The sequence below is a fragment of the Etheostoma cragini genome, chromosome 18 (genome assembly GCF_013103735.1).
Source record: "Etheostoma cragini isolate CJK2018 chromosome 18, CSU_Ecrag_1.0, whole genome shotgun sequence".
Classification (NCBI taxonomy): domain Eukaryota; kingdom Metazoa; phylum Chordata; class Actinopteri; order Perciformes; family Percidae; genus Etheostoma; species Etheostoma cragini.
The window spans coordinates 2,881,976-2,902,110 of NC_048424.1; positions in this window are offsets into that span (position 1 = coordinate 2,881,976).

Genomic DNA, 20,135 nt, shown 5'->3' on the forward strand with positions numbered 1-20,135 from the left:
TAGACGCCCGGGTGTAGGCATGTCCAGACAGGGTGGAGGCTGATCAGCTCGGCAGGAGGGAGGGAGTCACACAGACTCCAGCTTCAGCTTCTGTTTTTTTTTTTTTTTCTACAATTAAATGGGAGGAGGATGCAAGAGATATCCCCCCCCCCCCCCCAATATTTAGAAGAGGTAGATGTATCCCCCTCAAAAAAAATGGAATACAACCCACTCCACAAAAGAGGTAAAACCATTCAGGGGGCCAAAAACATGTACAGAAAACACAAACTGTGTCTGATTTGCAACATCGGGCGTTTAAAGATCACAACAGGAAGTGGAAAATAAAACTAGATTTATGTAGATTCAAACATTGGAGCGTCTGGGTTCAACAAGGTCTTGGTCTCTAACAGATTTGTTGTTGAGATGTTCATGATTCCTAAAAAAAAGATCCTGAAACACATGATGATGACACTTTTTTGAAGATTACAGGAGAATAAGCATTTCCTTTACATAAATAAAGACCTTTGCACTATAAATTGAGGCATGACATGAATCAAATTTGGAACATTGTCATATTCGGGGGTGGTGGTTAGGGTTAGCACTTGTCTTCAGACCAAGAATACGGATATATTTCACATAGGTGTAGCAAAAAATATAGTTTTTAGCACATTTACTCATACTGTAAGTGCAATTTGGAGGCACTTTACTCACATATTTCTATTTTATGAAACTTTGTTCTTTCGCATCAGAGGTAGATATTGTTTTTCTCTCCTTTAAATATTGTTTTAAAGCAAACCAGCCAGCAACAAATTAAACAGCTAAAATAATAAAATGTTCCTTTAGTGCAACAGTCATACATTTTAATTCACAAAAACCTGTTCTTGTTTCCTCATTTACATCTTCCAAAGACATTTTCATCTTGTTTTTCATATGTTTAATGAAGCACTTTATAGATGACAAAAATAAATCCTAATTTTCACCGTGACGGAATATCTTCCATGAGAAACAATCCCATTTAGCAGCAATCAAGCCTCATCTCTGTTACACACCCGTCTTAATTTCCTAAACCCTAGATGCAGATGAAAATTTAATCTGCTCACTTATTTGGCTTAATGGAAATGGAAATTAGATTATGGCGTTTCTCAGCGCCGGGCCATCTGGGACGAGACGGATGCTCGTAACTTTCAGCACCTCCGTTTCTCTCGTCCAGGTCTAAGAGAGGTGAAAGTATGAGGAAGAAAATATGGTTTCAACTTCCTGAAATATGATGCAACTGTCTGGCCTTTGTTCACTCAGATTGGTCATTTTAATTTCATTTGCATTCATTTAGCTCTACGTGTTATAACGTATAGCTTTATCCTGACCTTGTCTTTACGTCCACCAATAAGCAACTTTTTGTTTTCTGGGTCAAAATTTAAGAAGAAAACTTTTTACTCAACGTTTTTGTTGTCTTTTTAGACACCTTTGTTGCTTTTCCCAACTTTTTGGTGACTTTTATATGGTTTATGTTGCTTTTAACTATGCCTTTTAAAGTGTTTTTAACCACATTATTGAATATTTTGTCACTTTTTTCAATTTTCCTTCAATTATTGTTTTCAAATGCTATAAAATTGAATGAAACACCTACATTCAATTAAAGTAGTAAACTGCTCATTTATTTTACCTGTTAAGACTGATGTATGGAACCATCTACGGTACTTTAATTTGAAAATTTGGTTGAAAGAAACCTAAATTTCTGATATAATATATAATATATATAATATAATATATATATATATATATATATATATATAATATAATTTGGTCAAGTTGGACCCGAGGACAACAGGAGGGTTAAGCTCAGTGATTGGATGTTTCTTGATTGAAAGCACCTCGGGAGCTTTACCTTCAATTTCTTGCTCTCTCCTCATGTGCAGGCAGTTAAAGGACGGGGGACAGAGTGCAGAGGACAGGCGAGAGAAAGACACCCCGAGCTGGCCTGGCCCTGGGCCCTGGATCTGGGCCCTGGATCTATCTCCCTCCCTTTGTAGAATTTCTAATTTTTACTTCAAACCTAAGTAAAAATTCTAATTTAATATTTTACTTAGTTTAATATACATTGCTGTAGTGAGTTTGGGATTATTTGGCTAAAGATTTCTATTTCTTTCTATCTACAATGCTGACACAACCACTGAGCTTTTTGCCAATTATTGCGTAATGACATCACAGATATGGAAATGAGCGGATGTTGTCATCTAGCTACTTTAGCGTATTTTGGAGCTATTGCTAGCTTTCATTAGAAAGCAGATGGCAACACTGTAATAAAGAGGGCTGACATGATTCCTCTGGTTACAGAGAATGAGCCGGCTGGTTACTTATCTGGCTCGCTGGGGGTTCAGCGTCATCCCAATTAAAGAAAAGAATCACTTCACCCAATGTTTAAAATGAATTAAATTGCTTGCCAGCCTACTTACTGGAGTTCGACAACTACACATATCCCTACAACTGCACAATGGCTGTATTTTTGATAAATGGTATGCTTATTGTCCTCCCTCCAAATTAAGCCCAGACTGTCAAATTCTAGCACACTGACTCAAACGACTCTTAACTGAACCATAAAGTATACATTTCAGTGATCATTGCCATTCAGATGTACTGACTCAGGCGGGAGGGGGGTGAGTGCCTCCATAGCTGCACCACACTGAGCCCCCCTGCAGTCGGCTTTATATTTACAGGCCAATTCTCTCTGAGGGAAGGTCAGCGTGGCTGCGGGCCTCTCGAGCATGTTACAGGAAGGTCAACGCCATCGACGGGGGATGATTAAGCAACCCCTGCTCCAGACCCAATCACGTGAGACTCCCGGTACTTTCCCCGTCAGAGGAATGTCGAGTTTCTTCAATTTAAGGACGTATCTGCCTCTCAAAGCGGAGGCGGTTTCCTTGAGCGTGCTTGAACCAATTTGCAAACACTTGAAAAATTCCCCCTGGTGGATTCTTCTCCTCGTTCACGATCCCTTCTCTAAAAAGAGTGTGGGATGAGTCATGCTGAAGGAGAACTGAAGCTCCCCGCAACCCTGGTGACAAAAATAATGACCTGTCAAAGGCCAGGAGATTTTGGGTGTCCCATCATCATCTTTGAGGTGAGAGACTTCTCGTCATGGTCTGCCATCGCAATAATCCCCTTGCCTGCAGCTCCATTAGGCAACGAAACAAGTTGTCCAACTGTGGGGCTGGGGGGGGCTGGGGGGGGGGCTGTGGGGGGGAATTAATCCGGCCTCAGCTGCCACAGTCCAAACCTTTTGAAAGCTCTGTCAGTTTATGACGAGTTCAGACGACCCTTTTTCCCTGACCCTTATTGATTTTCTCTCTCACACACACACACACACACACACACACACACACACGCACGCACACACACACACACACACACACCCACGCACGCACACACGCGCGCGCACCCTCCAGCTACAGCCTTAATGTTTCAATTACTGATGCCTGCCATTGTTCAGGCGTGACAGAAGGAGAGGACATTTGAACAGTCTGTCGTCACAATTATACATTTTAGGGATTAGGGCTGCAACTAACAAATATCTTCATTGTGGATTATTTTCCCGATTGATTGATGAGTTGTTTGGTCTATAAAAATGTCTGCAAATTACTGGAATTACTCAAATTGTATAGAGTGGGGTCTAGACCTAATCCATCTGTAAAGTGTCTTGAGGTAACTCTTGTTATGATTTGATACGAGTAAAATTGAGTTGAATTGAATTGAAAATGGTTGAAGACGTGGATCAGTGTTTTAAAAGCCTTGGATGACGTCAGCAAATGTCTCGGGTCAAAATGTAAAACGTTTTTTCCAACGTTTCGGGCGTCTTTTTCAAAACCGAAAAGGTTTTTTGTCAGTTTTTCCAATTTTTTCATCCATTGTTTTTCTGCGCCTTTTGACAGGCTTTCATATATTTTTTTTTTAAAAAGCTATAAATTTAAATAAAACATCTACATTTAAAGAAACTAGTGGGCTGGTCATTTATTTATTAGAAGGAGTGTGCGGAACAATTCACTTCTGTTTTTCTGAAAATTTGGTTGAAACTTACCCTGTTAACATTTTTCCTAAAAATCCAACGTGGCTTAGCGAAGCAGGAGCCGCGAGACAAACGCAGCTCCACCTATATCTGCAGAGGGGTCAGAGGTCACGGACAGCCCTCTGAGCGCCACTACAGCAGTAGTCTCTCTTTGCCACACCCTCCTCCACAGCATTCTGGGATGGGAGAAAAACACGCTCTGGGTTATTGGCATTTCTTTAAACCAATCACAATCGTCATGGGCAACGCAAAGCACCGGACGGAGCCACGGTGCCGTTGCTAAACAGCCACATTAAGGAACTTGTTCTGGTGGAACGTGTGTTTGTTTAAAGGTGGTTTTAGTCGTGCAACAGAAAACTCCGATTGGACAGATAGTCTAGCTAGCTGTCTGGATTTACCCTGCAGAGACCTGAGGACCAGGACCATAGTCCTCAGAAATCCACCGGAGGTTCGAACACCAACACAGAGGAAGAGGAAGGGGACGGACATCCGGCTGAAAAAGAGTGACATCCGAGGGATCCCGGAAGTAGAACGTCCTGGATGTAGACTACTGCAGCAGTGAGAGCGTGGCATGTTATTTATCGATGTGGGAGCCTCAGATATGACTGTAAACCCTTGTGTTGTCTTCCTGTCCAACAGGATTTTTATGGAATAGAGTAACCAATCATTTTAATTAGAGTAAACTGATTATTTTATGGGATCTATGATTTTCTGATACAAGAATGCTCTTGAACCTCGGATGATTTGTGTTAAATGTTAATGTCTTTGTCCTGCAATTAATGTTTTTAACACCAAGGACCATGTTGGTTATAAGTGTTCACACTTTAACATGTTATCCTTTGGATTATGTTGTCTGTTAAATCCAAAATAAATCAAATCAAATAAAAAAATATAGAAATTTTGAAAAACGGGTCAAATTTGACCCAAAGACGTTTAGTCAGGAAACTGTGTTAATTTTTTTTTTTCAAAGACCATAAAATGTACTAAAACATGAAAGTAATCATACATTTTACCTGCTAAGACATGCATGCATCCATGTTATTTTTTGCGCAATTTCTTTGAAAGAAACCCTTATTTCTGATTATTTCTTATTTTCTGAAAAACTTTGAATGGGGGTGAAATGTGACCCACACAAGGTTCAAATAAAACCCTCACATGGCTGTTCCTTCATCCGCTGTATGAATCACGAGGATCACAAACAGATGTCTCGGATCAATATTTCACGTAACGTACCGGCTGCTCGTCCGTCAGCTGCTCTTTTCTGTGAAAAGCTTTGTTCCTAAGGAGAGTGAGGACCCGAGTACGTTAGTAAATCAATTACCGCAGATACATGCAGGCATTTGGGTGAAGTTTATCTGTTGTTATTTTTAAAAACGCAAATGGTTCAATACTGAAAACATATTGTTTTTTTGTCCAACAGCGCTGTTAGGATGACTCATGACATAAAAAACAAGCAATCATTTCGTTCTGAGTGGGAGTCAATTTTGTGAAAATGGACGTTTGTGAAGTTCTCATTCGGGCTTTTTCTATAATTGTCATAAAATGTTTGTGATACTGTAAATTGTACAAAAATGTGCGAGGCAGTGATGAGGCTTTTGGTTGCCATAGCAGCTGACCATCAATTCAAGCTGAAATGAGAGCTAACTCAACACGGCAGACGTTTGTGCTCAGCATTTACGTCACATCAGATATTTATTCTGTAGAAAGAATATTTGAACCGAGAACATCTGACAATTATTTTAACTTCTCTGAGCAAACAATGTGATCTTCCCCTCCAATTTGTGCTGCATTCAGCGTGTAGCTTGCTAGCGCTGAGGCTCTGGTTGTTTCCTGAAGTGAGTTTCAGAACAGCAACACACATGAATGGGTTCAACATTGTGGCGGGGGTTGGGGTGGTTGAGGGAGGGGGGGGGACTTCATTTTGAGCATATCCAGCACTTTATTTCCTGCATTCTGGTGAATTTTCCTGCAACAATTTGTGTCTTTCCGGCAAAAGTTATGATGCAGATGTCTTTAATAAAGTGAAGGTAATTAGCACTGACCAGTTTGGATTATGGGGGGGGGGGGTGTTGGGTGGTAACTGTAATTGCGTCAGTAGATGCGCTGGTGTGTGGTGGAGGCGGGCATACCCAGCATCATGTAAACAAACTGAAACTAAAATATTTCTAATACGTCCCTGAAAAAAAGTGATGTATTAATATATTATATAATTGTATATTATATACTGTTTGTTGGATTTTCCATTTCTACGGATCCGTTATTTTCTATAAAAATGTTTGTGAGTCCTTCTACTTCTTCTTCTACTTGGGGAAAACATGACTGTGTTGAATTGTGGTAACCGGGAATAAAATGTAGGCTAGCCTACATCGTTGGTTCAGTCGAATTAGCTGTGCATTGTGGGTATTTTCTGCGGAGAATCCAAACACCACTACAAAATGACGCACGCACTAGTGCACTATTTCCGTGATGGGGAACGGTTCGGAGCACAGCCACAGAGAGCAGAAGGTGGAGGACGTATCCCTGGAAGTGAACTGCTGTTGATCCAGGCTAGTTAGCTACTAGAGACTGAGAATCTGAACCTTAAAATAAGTTCTCATCAACGGGTTCGTACAAAACAGAAATTTGCACAACACTTCATATTAAATTAAAGATGCTACGACCATAGCAACAACTTCGGTGGGGATGGTGGGGACGGAGGGTACCTATCAGATTTCCCCATTAGTTATTCTGTACCCACAACTTTTTTTGAAAACATCGAGCTCAATTTAGTTAAAACACATGTAATTCTTGAGCGACAGTTGTCAACAAATCCACATAAATATCTCTATCTCCGCAGGGCGGGCCCAGACTGCTGCGCTGGCTACACGCTTCTTCCTTTTCGTAGCATCCCTCTCTGAGTCTGATGTCACGTCATGTCCGCGGTGGTACATGGATAGATGAAGCAGAACATAGTGGCTCATATTTCTAATGCTTTGAAAAAACGTAAGGATTTCTTCTTCATAAAACGTGTCGGCGATCATCGCATTTCTGTATACATTTTTATTCATTTAGTAAGCTACAGGAAAGAGTCTTTCAGAACAGAACCTGAGCAAAAGAGAGAAAACATATTGCGTCATTGTACCGAGCACTTCTGACTGCCTCTCTGTCTGCAGCCCATTTCTGTCTTTTTAAGATTATTTGTTAAGGCTTTTCCTTTAGCGGACCGGACAGCTAGATGAGGAGAGGGAAGACACGCAGGAAATCGTCACAGGTCGGACCCGGACCGCTACATCCAGGCATTAACCTCTGTGTAAATGTGGGCCTGCTCCACCAACAGTCCCCAGCACATTTCAACCCAAACTGACCCCCACGGCTATGACTGCTCATGTGACAAAGTTTAGCCAACAAAACTCTCTGTTTTACTTTTATTTTCATTTCTTATTCCCAATCAGCAGAGAGGGAGGGCATAGGTATATGTTAGTAGATAACATAGACACAGGCTAATACAGTAACTGCTAGTAATTAAACCTAAACAGCTAATAAGTCCAAACTGTCTGCGTGCTTCTCCTGACAATACGGTGATTTGTCGTCTATGCGACAGTAAGTTGCGTTGTTATGACACAATTGTTTGCAAAAAGCCTATTTTTTGCAAACGTCTGCTACGGAGCCATAACATTGTTGTGTTTATTTAGAAATAAACCACGGACAAATAGAGTCTTTAAACACTTCAGATGTGAAGTTATTTGCGCCAAAATGAATGGCAGTCAATGGAATGCTAACAGCGGGTGATGGCGCCATAGGAGCTACGCTTAGAGAGGAGAGGCTAACCCCCTTGGTCTGACACTCTCATACTTCCTCACCTTACTTCCTGCTTTGCTCCTGTCCTAACTCCTACCGCCACTAGAGTGCACTGGCACTGTGAACAAAAAGAGGAGTCAAAATTGTAGCTTGAACTAACGGCCTATGGACTAAAAAAGTCAAATTTTTCCTTTTAAGAAATGACTTCAGGAGAGTACTTGGGTCGTTAATGTTAAAATGTCTTCCTGTCTGCTTTTGTCTGTTTTTGTTTCTCTGCCACAAGACCTCTGGACCCCTCCCTCCCTCCAACCCCCCCTCAGCTCAGTGGCTCAGGTGTTGCGCCCAGGTTTCTTTCGGTCATTCGTTATGCCTTGGCTGCTGCTGCTACTGGGCCGGCGCGTGCCAGCTCGCTGAGGAGGGCCGCGCCTGCTCGCCAGACTGCCTGCCGCTGTCAGCCAGGGGCCCTGTAGTCACCATCGGCCCTGGCAACCGGCCCCCTGCCCCGCCTCATCATCCAGGGACAAGAATAGGCAGTACGCACACGCACACGGACATACACACACACACACACACACACACACACACACACATACTCACACACACACACTCTTCCTCTCTTCAGGCTTTTCATTAGCTGCAGTCATCAGGAGGTTAGGACTGAATGAGACAAGTGGAGAGGTTTGCACACACACACACACACACACACACACTCACACACACACACACACATACACAAACAATAACTTTGTGAGGACTCCTTCCCTAGCCCTTAACTAAATACCTAATATTAACCCTAACCCTCACCCTAACCATAACCTAATTCTAACCCTAATCCTGAAACCAAGCCTTAACCCTCAAACAGCTCAAATGTTTTTAGCTATATAGTGAAAAAAAGGAGACAGCATAAATATTCGTCAGCCGTCATTGTTAAAAGGACGTGACATGAGATGGCGCTGTTCTGTACTTGCTTCACGCCGGACACCAAAGTCGCACAAAGATTAAACATCATGGCTAACTAAAACGAAACCTTTTGGAAAAACTAACAAACGCACACTGAAACCAAACTCCAAAGTCCATGTTTGAGAGTAAATCTGCAATAAAAGTATTCTAACAATTCATTTGCATGACTATGCTTTGTTCAGCGGTGAATGCATCTTTCTTGGGCTGCTCTGGGACTCAAACACCTTCTCAAACCCGGACCAGAGGCCCGACGGGGCTGGAATACATGCTGCTTCCTTTCCTGTGAATGTGTCGTGAGTCCTGAGAGGGAGTGGAGGACCCGACCACTGCAGCTGCTGCTTCACATAAAAAAAAGGGAAACGCAGGATGGCTTTTATTGTGAAGAAGCCAGAGAAAATGAAATGTATATGTCCATGACCGACTTCTTTATATTATTGTTATTAATAGTTATTTATTCTTTATAAGACTCTGAGGCACCACAATACTGCAATACAATACTGCAGTAAGTGCAACCTGCACAATTGGTTTATTTACATATTTATCAAATTATTTAAGCAGTTAAACATTTTTGTATTCCCAACTTGTATATATTCAAATATATGTTCTTGTATTGTATTCCTATTATTATTTTGTGTATATTGTATGTATGTTTATTGTATCCTAGTATTTCATTTATATTTATATTCTGTGCTGTGTGACTGATTTTGCTGCTGTAACACTATAATTTCCCATTTTAATGGGATCAATAAATATTCATCTATCTATCTATCTATCTATCTATCTAAAAAATAACGTGAGTTTGTTTGGCTGCACTGTAGTATTGCGTTGACAGACCGTCCTCCACAGCGCTACCGAGGAGGGTCTGGCTAGTCTAGGCAGAATTCCAGGATGGGGTGAAAATGTACTTTGGTTTATTTCTTTAAACCAATCACAGTCGTAATGGGCGGTGCTAAGCGCTGACGGATCCACGGTGCCGCTGCTAAATAGCCCCGGGAAGGAACTTGTTTTATGTGGAACATGTGCACCCTGCAGAGATCTGAGAAGCAGTTAACCAGAGTCCTCATAAATCCACCGTCAGTTAGAACAGCAACACAAAGAAAGAGGAAGGGGGACGCACATCCGGCCGAAAAGCGCAAACAGCCGGCGGAATTTCAGAGCAATCCCGGAAGGGAAACGTCGTGGATATAAACTAGCTGCACTGTAAACTGCTGTATTTCTTACAAAGCAGCTGCCCAACAAGTGATTGCTGTAGTATTACACCAACACTTGGTGTTCCCACGGTAACCACAGGTTAGGTCAACCAGAAATTAATATTTAAACCCGACTGCTGGAGCTTTGACCCCTGAAGTCCAGATTTACAGTGATTTGGGAATTCAAAATATAATATATTCTGCACTCTTGTAAACTCCCTTTGTGCCAACAATCAACCAAATTTAAAAAGAAAATGAAATCTGTGTGTTGTCACCTCTCAGATTCCTTTATAGGAAGGCTGTCCGTCTGTCTGCTGCAATTGGGTGCTATGTCCACATCTCTGCATCGATGCTAAACAGGCGTTGGTTTCATGTCCGATTGTGTGAAGAAGGATTTCTGCAGAGACAGAGACAGAGAAGGAGAGACAGGCTTCAGTCTGCTCATTAGAAATTCATTCTGAACAGCTTGTTATTATCTTTGGCCTCTGGATGTGTGAATAGATTTACAAGCATTAGGGCCGGGGCATTGTGTGGGGCATGTGTGGAGGAGGTCCTGGCCCCCTTTGTGTTTGCCCTGGCTCTCAAATCAGCTGCATCCCTCCTCCGTATACCCTCCCCAAGCCCCCCCCCACCCCCTCCTGCCCCACCCATTACCTCAACCCTCTGAACAAAAGCTTACAGAACACACTGTTTTGCAGGATTTTAAGAATTACAGAACAGACGTGTGCTTTCAACCCCGGCAGATGCAAGAAGCTGCTCCCTAATTTCCACAACAACATGGGCAGTATCAAACCTGTCAGTACAGACCCAGTTTAAACCCAATAAAAAGAGACTTTACACAGTAACTAATGTATGGAGTGAAATGTTTGTGGTTGGCGCAGATAGAAGATGCCTGTTAAAAGTCAAAAGATTCTTTAGACAGATGACAGAGATTCTTACCACTACATTCTCAAACCATACGATGAGATATGTATCGCCTCTCTAAGCATGTTTGGCTGAGTGAGAGGCGGCTATCCTGAGTTCTTTAAACCCTCTATCCAATTAATCAAATAAGTGGGATTTCTCTAATATAGGTATATGATAATATTGGTTCTTTATTCTCATCATCTAATACGAACCTTACCATAAATGTTCTAAACCAGAGAGGTAAAGAAGGTCCAATTACATTTCTTTCTTCCCAACACAGATCCCGATACCTGAACTTGCGTATCAGCCGACACCGAGAACTGATCCGATGCCAGTGTGTCATATGTTTTATGTTTTTACAACTGTATTCTACTATTACTGTATGAATGTGATTTGAATTACATGATTGTTGTGTCCGATACTGATACCAGTATTATTATGTATATATAGTATATTATGCAGTCTCTGAAGCTTTTCCGATACTGGTATTGGAATCCGAACGTTTCTACAGAGAATGTAACGGTTGCAGATTAAATCACATCATTAACGCTGTGGAACAGTCACAGTTTGGTCATGTTAAAAGACAAGTCCGGGGCTAAATGAACCTAGGGGTTAATAACACATGGGTTCTGAGTCGACCGTTCTCTGGGATATGTTCTCATGCTAATCAAATGTGACCAGTTTTAGTGCAAACCGCTAATTAGCTGATAACGCCAGTTGTCGGGGCACAATAAAGTAAATAGAAATCGCTATTTCTATTCCACTGACAAGACTCATAAGCACACCGTACGACTCAATACTTTTCCATTACACGGCAAGCATTTCTGGAAATGAACGATTATGAATGAAAATCTGGCCGTTTTAAAGATGTCTCAAGGTCTTAAATATAAAGTTCAAACATGTTAAGACCCTGTGGGAACGCTGTGAACGCTGGGTGTGAATCTGCTTATGTTCTTGTGTTGTCACAGATAGTTTGGGATTTCTGTTTTTTTTTGTTATAGACATTTTTAATGAGTTTAATGAGTTCCCCCAGCGTGCCTATATACCCCCAGTGGCTAGAAATGGTGATAGGTGTAAACCGAGCCTTGGCTGTCCTGGTCCGCCTTTGAGAAAATGAAAGCTCAGATGGGTCAATCTGGAATCTGGCCCCTTGAGGTCATAAGAAAGAAATTACAACATTTCACATTACGCCACTAATCGTTTTATTTCTTTTTACGTGAGGCGTCTCTGTGTAACTTAGAGTTTTTCGTGCGTGTCTTCATGAAGTGTATCGTTAGACAGCCAATCACAGACAGCAAAAAACTAAACACACAGTTGAAACTAAAACAACTATTCTACATTTCATCAACTGCAACTCTTGGCAGAAAGTCCTCTGTGTCTCTGTGCTGACTTAATTAGCTTTCCCACTCAGAGATCCTTTCAAGTCAACAAGGCGATTAAGGTTTTACTTGAGCCCTGCTAATTAGCGGGGAGATGGGTATCACAGCCAGCTGCATCCTGCTCTGTGGAGATCAGCTGCACACTCTGACCTTGGATGTGATATCGCAGGTCCACGATGGATCTACACAATGCATTTTAGTTTACTTAATTGATAAATTCTCAAGCTCTGGTTTTGACGGAACAGTTGCTGTTGCAACATGAGATCATGACTTCAAGGAAACAAGTGGCACGTTATCTGTACGCATTTTGAGTGTATGCACTACTCAGCGGGCATAAATATAAACGCAACTTGCCGTGTTGTCACTAGAAAGACAGAAACGCTCAGGTAAAGGAAATGTGCAACGCTGATTGGGTTTAGAAAAAGAAGAACAGGGTTGGCTTTGGTAAAAAAAAAAAAAAAAAAAAAAAAGATAAAAAAGCACAATGGACTCTTTAAAAGAAGTAGTTCTCCCCAACTGAGCTTCTGCACGTGAAGTCGCCAAACGATACCATTTCGTAAACATGGGGTTGGGGGTTGAAATTATGATTTTTGGCTCACCAGCACACATGGCTAGTAGATTTTTAAAGTTACCAGTAAGTCAGATCTTCCTCTAGCCAAATGTTAAGTAAGTTCAACAAATGTTAAATACCTTTACTTCTTGATTTCAGCTCCTCTGGTTTGTTTCTCGCTGTTTGTTAACGAACGTCCGTTACATTTGGCCTTTACCAAATGAGTTGCTACAAAATTGTGACGTCTGGTGACTTTAGCAGAAATTCGAGTGAAGACAATGAACTCTTCTGAAGAGTCTATCATGTTTTCTTAATCCTCCAAGTCCTCCATGGCTACTAGCAAATGCATGGAGGAGGGGTGGGGTTGGTGCGTGATGACGGAAGACTTGTATCATGGACGCGCCAACAATGATGTTGTCAGTACTTAGAATTCCTCATGGGGAAGACAGAAACTACGCACTATAGCTTTAATATGAAAAAGCTATACTCCAGCACCCGCATGTCAAATGAACAAAGGTCACAACCACTCTACAAGTAGCAACAGCTAAAGCTTAATCTGCACTTAAACCACACTGTTCCTGTGTTTGTGTTGGCTTGTGTCACTTGTTGACTCTCGACGCCACGCTCGCCTGCCTCTGACACCAACACCTGCCGTCCTGGAAAATGCCCCCGAGGTTTGTTTGACTTCCCTCAGCCTTACGGAGCAAGGCCGGTGTTTACTCAGTCTGCTCATGCCTTTCTCTTCTTTTTCTTTTTTTTGTCTCTTTTGTTTGAGCGTGTTGGAGATAAGAGGAGGCGCGTGCAGGGCGACAGCAGCTGGGGGAGAGAGAGAGAGAGAGAGAGAGAGAGAGAGAGAGAGAGAGAGAGAGAGAGAGAGAGAGGCCATGACGGAGGGCAGAGCGGAGGAGGAGGAGGTGAAAAGATGCAAGGATATGTTTGAGATGACCGAGATGAGGAAGCTCAAATACCGCAATAAGTTTGACTAAATACATATAGATACAAACAAAAACGATATTGTTGAATTGACAGTTGGTGATTTTACAAAATATTTTCACACTGAAATTTAAGATAAATAATCACTAACAGTGTGGCTACAATGACAAAAGACAAATATTAAAACAGCTAGTAAGTCTGGTAAGTTGAGAAACTTCAGCACTAAAAACCACACTTCTATCTAGATAAATAAACAAGTCCTTCAAAACACACGGCAACATGGGTTGTTTATTTGTAGCCTCACAGGAGCGTTTTCCATCCTCATATCTAAACCAGAGCACGTAACGGTTCGGTTAGGTTTACGGACCAAAACTACTTTTTTAAGTTTAGAAGAAGATGGTGGTTTGGGTTCAAATCAGATGTACCTTTACTACCGGTTACGCACGTAACGCTGAATGTGACATAGCTCTGTTTACTTTTATTAACAAAACAGGACACAAACCCCGGTCTCGCCACTATAAACGTAGTTTATATCCACAACCTTCCACTTTCAGGATTTCTCTAGTGCTGCCGGAAATTCTGCCTCATGTCTGAGATGAATGAATGGATAGTTTGTTGGTTGGTTATTTGGATGGATTAGTGGACTGATTGGTGATGGATGAATTGGTGATGATTGGTGAATGATTGGACGGTTGGAAGGATGGAATGGTGAATGATTGGTTGGAGGGATAGGGAAAAGCATGGATGGAGGGGTCTGATGGGAAATGCAGTCCTAATGCTGAGAAACATGAGCATTGTTAAAGGCACTTTTCCATCCGAGTAACACTAAAAAACAAAAATAGATGCTTTAAATTCAACAAATGATGCTGTTTATCTTGTATAAGTGCGTCCACATGCTGGACGTAAACAAAAACAGAGTCATTTATCTCTACACACAAACACACACACACACACACACACAAACACACACACACACACACACACAAACACACACACACACACAGTGTAATATGTCCTGGACTAACAGCATTAGAGAGCAGTGATGTCTGATTAAACCGGACAAATTGAATCACATCGTGTCGCTTTCATGTCTGATAACAAGTGAAGACAACACACAACAGCAGCAGAACGAAGCAAAACCAAGGATAGATCTGATGAGGGAACAGCAGAGCAGCTGTGATACGAGGACACATTAGAGGAATCATCTGTAACCCCTCATTTCCACACGGCGCGTCTGCGCTGCGTGGGCCCTGCGAGCAACCACGGCGAGCAACAACTCAGTGCTTGATATTCCACCATCTGATATTTCCTAGCTCTTCGGCTAAACCGGAAGTCATTCAGTCCCTCCTGTGTGAAGGCCATCTCAAAGCTCTTATTCCTGCCTTGAGGATGGAGAAGCAAGGATGGAGGAGAGAGGAGCGAGGATGGAGGAGCGAGGAGCTAGGATAGTGGATGGATCTTTGAGGAGCTATGATCGAGGACACATGAGAGCAGCCTTCCTGGAAGCCGTGCAGCTGAAAGCCGTCTGTTAACTCCACTCAAAAAGCTGTCAAATTTCCAAATATTCATGTTTTCTCTCTCCTCGCATGACTTCCTTGCGTCTCTCCCATAATTCTGTAATGGGAAAAGTGGGACGGTCTAAGGTGGAAAGAAGGGAAGCAAGGGATGCAATTGAACACATTGGACGTACCCCTGGACTAGAGGCTAAACCTGCAACTCCTCCACAAATGGTCAACAGGTTCCATCGAACTAAACGTCTTTCATCGCCATCCAAAAGAACAATTTTGATGTCCTGATAAAGAAATGGTTCCCCCAGTTTGGTGTGGAAGAGTTTGACATGTCTGCACAGAGCCCTGCACCGCAATCACATCCAACAGCTTTGGGACAACAAGTCCTCCAAGCATACAAGGAACTGCTAATTAACAGTAAATGCAAAGCACATAACTGCTGAGGCAGATGGGAATATCTTTAGTTTTACAGGTATTTGGTTTTAAAATAAAGGATGAAACAAATTAAAATGTTTGACCTGATGATGGCGCCTGATGAAAAAGTTACAGGTTCACCAAAGTTGTTAAAGTTCATCCTGAGGGGTAGCTTAGAAATCTAGACGCACCCTAACAGCAGCCAAATGATTTGCAGCTAGTGTCAGTCTAGCAAATTCTCCGTTGGCTTGCAAGCTAGAAAAAACAAATTCTGGTCATGCCAATCACATTGTGTATGGAGTCGGTGGGCGGGCTTCACATAATGACGGCTGAGTTGCAACGGTTCTGCGTAAATTCGCTGCTACTAAAGCAAATAAGATGGCCGCTGCTGCTGCTGCTGCTCGCAAACAGCGTTGACTCTGTAAGACTTGGAGTTAAACTATGAAGTCATTCTTAAAAACGGAAGATGTGTTTGCAGTTTTGCTGACCGGATACAGCAAAAGTTTAATCTATCGGGCTATCCTATTTGAAAGACAACTGTTTATCCCGCCCCTCGGATTGAGCCCTGCCAGTGGTGAGTTCTCAGACCCAAGACCTTGATGATGTGGCTCTGGTTTGTCAGACTACCTGAGGGGAGCATGAATGTGTGAACCAAGCTTGGCAATTCATCCAACAGTTGTTAAGATATTTCACTAAAAAAACTGAAATGTGAAACCTAATGGTGGCGCTAGAGGAAAAATCTGAGGAAAGTACTTTTCAGGATTCATCCTGTGGGGAACATGAATGTCTTAACAAAATGTCATGACAATACGTCTAAAAAGACAGAAGAAACATGAAATCTAGAATACTTAAACATTTCCTGTTGTAGCTCGGCTGTTAAACATGTTCATTTTAAGGCACTACGACAGCTGCTGCTTTCAGCTCTGACTCTTTATTTCTGTGGAAACACTGCTGTGGTCCATTATGGAGACTGAGAGTGTGTGTGTGTGTGTTTGTGTGTATGTGTGTGTGTGTTTTATCTATTGCTCTTATCTGCAGTCTGCTGCCCAGCTGGCTTACACCTGCCAGAGCCACAAAACGAGGGAGACACAGACTGATGGTCTGCCTCTGAGAGTGTGTGTGTATGTGTGTGTGTGTGTGTGTGTGTGTGTGTGTGTGTGTGTGTGTGTGTGTGTGTGTGTGTGTGTGTGTGTTACGAACTAGAAACGGGGAGAAAGTGAGTAGGGGTTAACGTTAAAGTGTGAGACAAAAGGTTCCCATCCAGATTTAAGAAAGATGAGATGTTTCTATCCACGTTTTTTCTGTCTCCAAATGTTTTACAACTTCTGGCAAATTAATTAAATGCATTTTTCTACGTTTTCATGGTAAGTTGTCAAACTCCATCTGCTGCTAAAGCTCTTGATTCGATGTAAGAATATTGGCATAAAACGACAAGTGTTCATTGTCAGAGTTGGAAGTCAGCAAATGTTGCAGCGGGAGACGATCAGAGATTTGATCTGAGAGGTGACATTAGTAAATGGAACAGATAAAAGTAAAAAGCCTTTTAAGAGTCAGCATTAAACCTTAAAAGCTCATTCATTTATTCAGGACAAAAAGATGAAATGGAATTATTAATTGACATTTAAAATTCATGTAAATGCAAATAATCAATTAACAATCTCAGAAGACGTTTTCAATTTAAATCAGCAAGCGATTAAATTAAAGGCAGGCCATGAAGTTTGTACTGAGTTTTGGAAATTGACGTTAATAATGTTCAGTGTCGTAGAACTGAAAATGTTTAATAGTGCTCAAAACTTGCACTTTCACTGTAAGTGAACGTTTAAATGTTGAGATTTAAGGGTTGTTACTGACAAACCTGAACGGCTGAGTCAAGTCCCTTCCTGCTTGTTGCCATTTTGTGACGCAGTCTTTAATAAATAGCCATTTTTGGGGTGTTTGGTGCAGCACTGCCTGGAAAGCACTAGGATTAGGCAATGATTAGGGCTGGGGTAGGTGCCTTTAAGTCAACGGTCGCAGCACTGCCTGGAAGTCAACGTTAGGGACATAAAACAACCGGGACATTTTCCTTAACCTAAATGGGTCAAAAGTGACGCCAATAGTCCCGACCATGCATGTTTAGATATGACGCTAAAGGAGACTTTTGGCGTCGATAACAATGCCAAATGCACCTGACCAAGTGTTTAACTTGCCTTGGGCCATTGGACAATCCTAATTGTTGAATTTCAAACTGACCATCAAAAAACCATCAAACTGAGACTTTCTTTCACTGCAAAATAATCTTTTAAATTGACAAACGTGTAATCCATGGCTCAATTCAAACGGGATCAAAGATTATTTGTCTCTCACAGTTCACTAACATACATAGCTTTTCCAAAACAGGGCCCCATGGGACTTTTCCTCTCTGTAAAACCAACAACAAACCAGTTTGTATCACTGAAGAAACCACAGATGTGGCGGTAAGTCAGGTTACTTACAAGTTCTTTCCAAGTTACTGGGGAAATTGAAGCCAAAGCCAAACACGATGGACTGTAAAGTTGTTGCTACAGAAGAACATCTCTGATGAAGGCAGCCTTGTGTCGGTTTTAGAAAGGCTGAAAGAGAAAGAGAAGAAAGAGGAAATGCAGGAATGTCTTTCAGATGCAGAAATGTGTGTGTTGAACCTCTGACCTGACTTCTGACCTCCGGTAAACACACTACTCACTCTACAGTGTGTCAGAATCTAACCTTCCTCTCTACATGTTACATTTACACATAACCACAAACAGAACATGATGAGAAAACAAAACCAGTTCACTGTCACTTACCACTGATGTCATGTTTAACTTATTTACACATACCTGCGTAGTTTTAGCTAATTTTAGCTACTTTCCTTCCAGTTTAGTTTCCTGTGTCACAGAATGCCTTTTTACTTAGATACATTTTACAATGGGATATTGCTAAAAGAAAGTTACATTTCCACCACGCTGTACAGCATACAATATGTATGTTTCATATTTATAAGCTCTATAAGTTCTTATGTTCATTAAGTACTATAACGCTCTTAGTTTTTACTTTAATGTTGTATATTTTGCTCAATAAGCAAATGTTCCTCCGGGCTGCTGTTGTGTATCAACATGATTTACTTGTCTTCTTCTTTTTGTACCAACATGGTATTGTTGGGGCAGCAATACGGTATATGATGTAAAACGTGATATTGTACTCATCCTACGTTGTGTGGGGTAACCAAGCCAGTCATCTATCAGAGTAAACGGAAAGTCTTGGACATCAGATACGTCTGAATGTAACGTTATCTGTCCAAATACGTTCACACGTGCTGCTTTCAGGGACCTAACTGTCATTCAGGACACCATGGGGTTTTCGGTGGGAATTCAGCAATTTAATTAGCCAGAGGTTTTTACCATGCTACAGGAAGTACACAAAACTTTACTCAAGTACGCGTTACCTACCACTCAGTAGAAATACTCTGTTACAAGTAAAAGCCCTGTTCTGTAAAAGTACACGAGTGTTATTAGCAAAAGGTTTTTGAAAAGTACTTTGCAGATAATGTGCATATGTTTTAGAGTAACATGCAACTAGTGATGAAGTGGTGTAAAATGTATAGTATTTCCCTCTGAGATGTTAAGAGTAAGTAGAGTATGAAGAGGCATACAATGAAAATACTCCAGTAAAGTACAACAACTTTTAATTGGTTAATGGACAATTCCAGCAGAAAATGAAAAAAGCAAAACGTTGAAAGCATCAAAAATGTAAAAATAAATATATAAAACCCTATTTCTTGATCAGGCAACGGCAAAAGAGTTTATTAAAATAATTATATAGACATTCCCGTTCGGTATACAGCCAGACGCCATCTTGGGAAGTCATGACCAGTCGAACGACGAGCGCCGTGCTTGAGCTTTGTTACTTGTTGCACGGCGTTGCAATGCTTCGGTTTAGATGCAGGGACCCTCGTTATGCTATCGTGGAAGGTTGGCGCTATTTTGAGTCTTGTTAGTGGTGTAGATATATCGATTTCTTTTTTCTTTTGCGTGCCCCAACAACTAGCGTTACAGGCTAATCAGCGATATGCGCTGAAAGCGGTCACATTCGATTAGCGTGAGAACAGATCCCAGGGAACGGGCGACTCGGCGGTACACGTGATATTAACGCTTAGGTTCATTTGGCGCTGGAATTGTCCTTTAAGTACAGTACTTATATTGATATTGATATTTTTTGACTATTTGAAGTTTCAGGCCCCCAAGAAAATGTATTAATAAAGATAAAAAACAAAAGTTTAGTATAATCTGTACGGAGAAGGAATATTTGTTATTATATTTGTTATTTTTAAGAAGCTTTTAAGTTGATTTGGTGTTTTAAATCCAACTGTTAAATACATTTATGTACATGTATGTTTAAAACCTGCAAAAGACAAATAAGACTGAACAAAAATTGTTTCTCAGTTTGGTTTTTATTATTTTTGGACCTTTAGCAAAATACTGC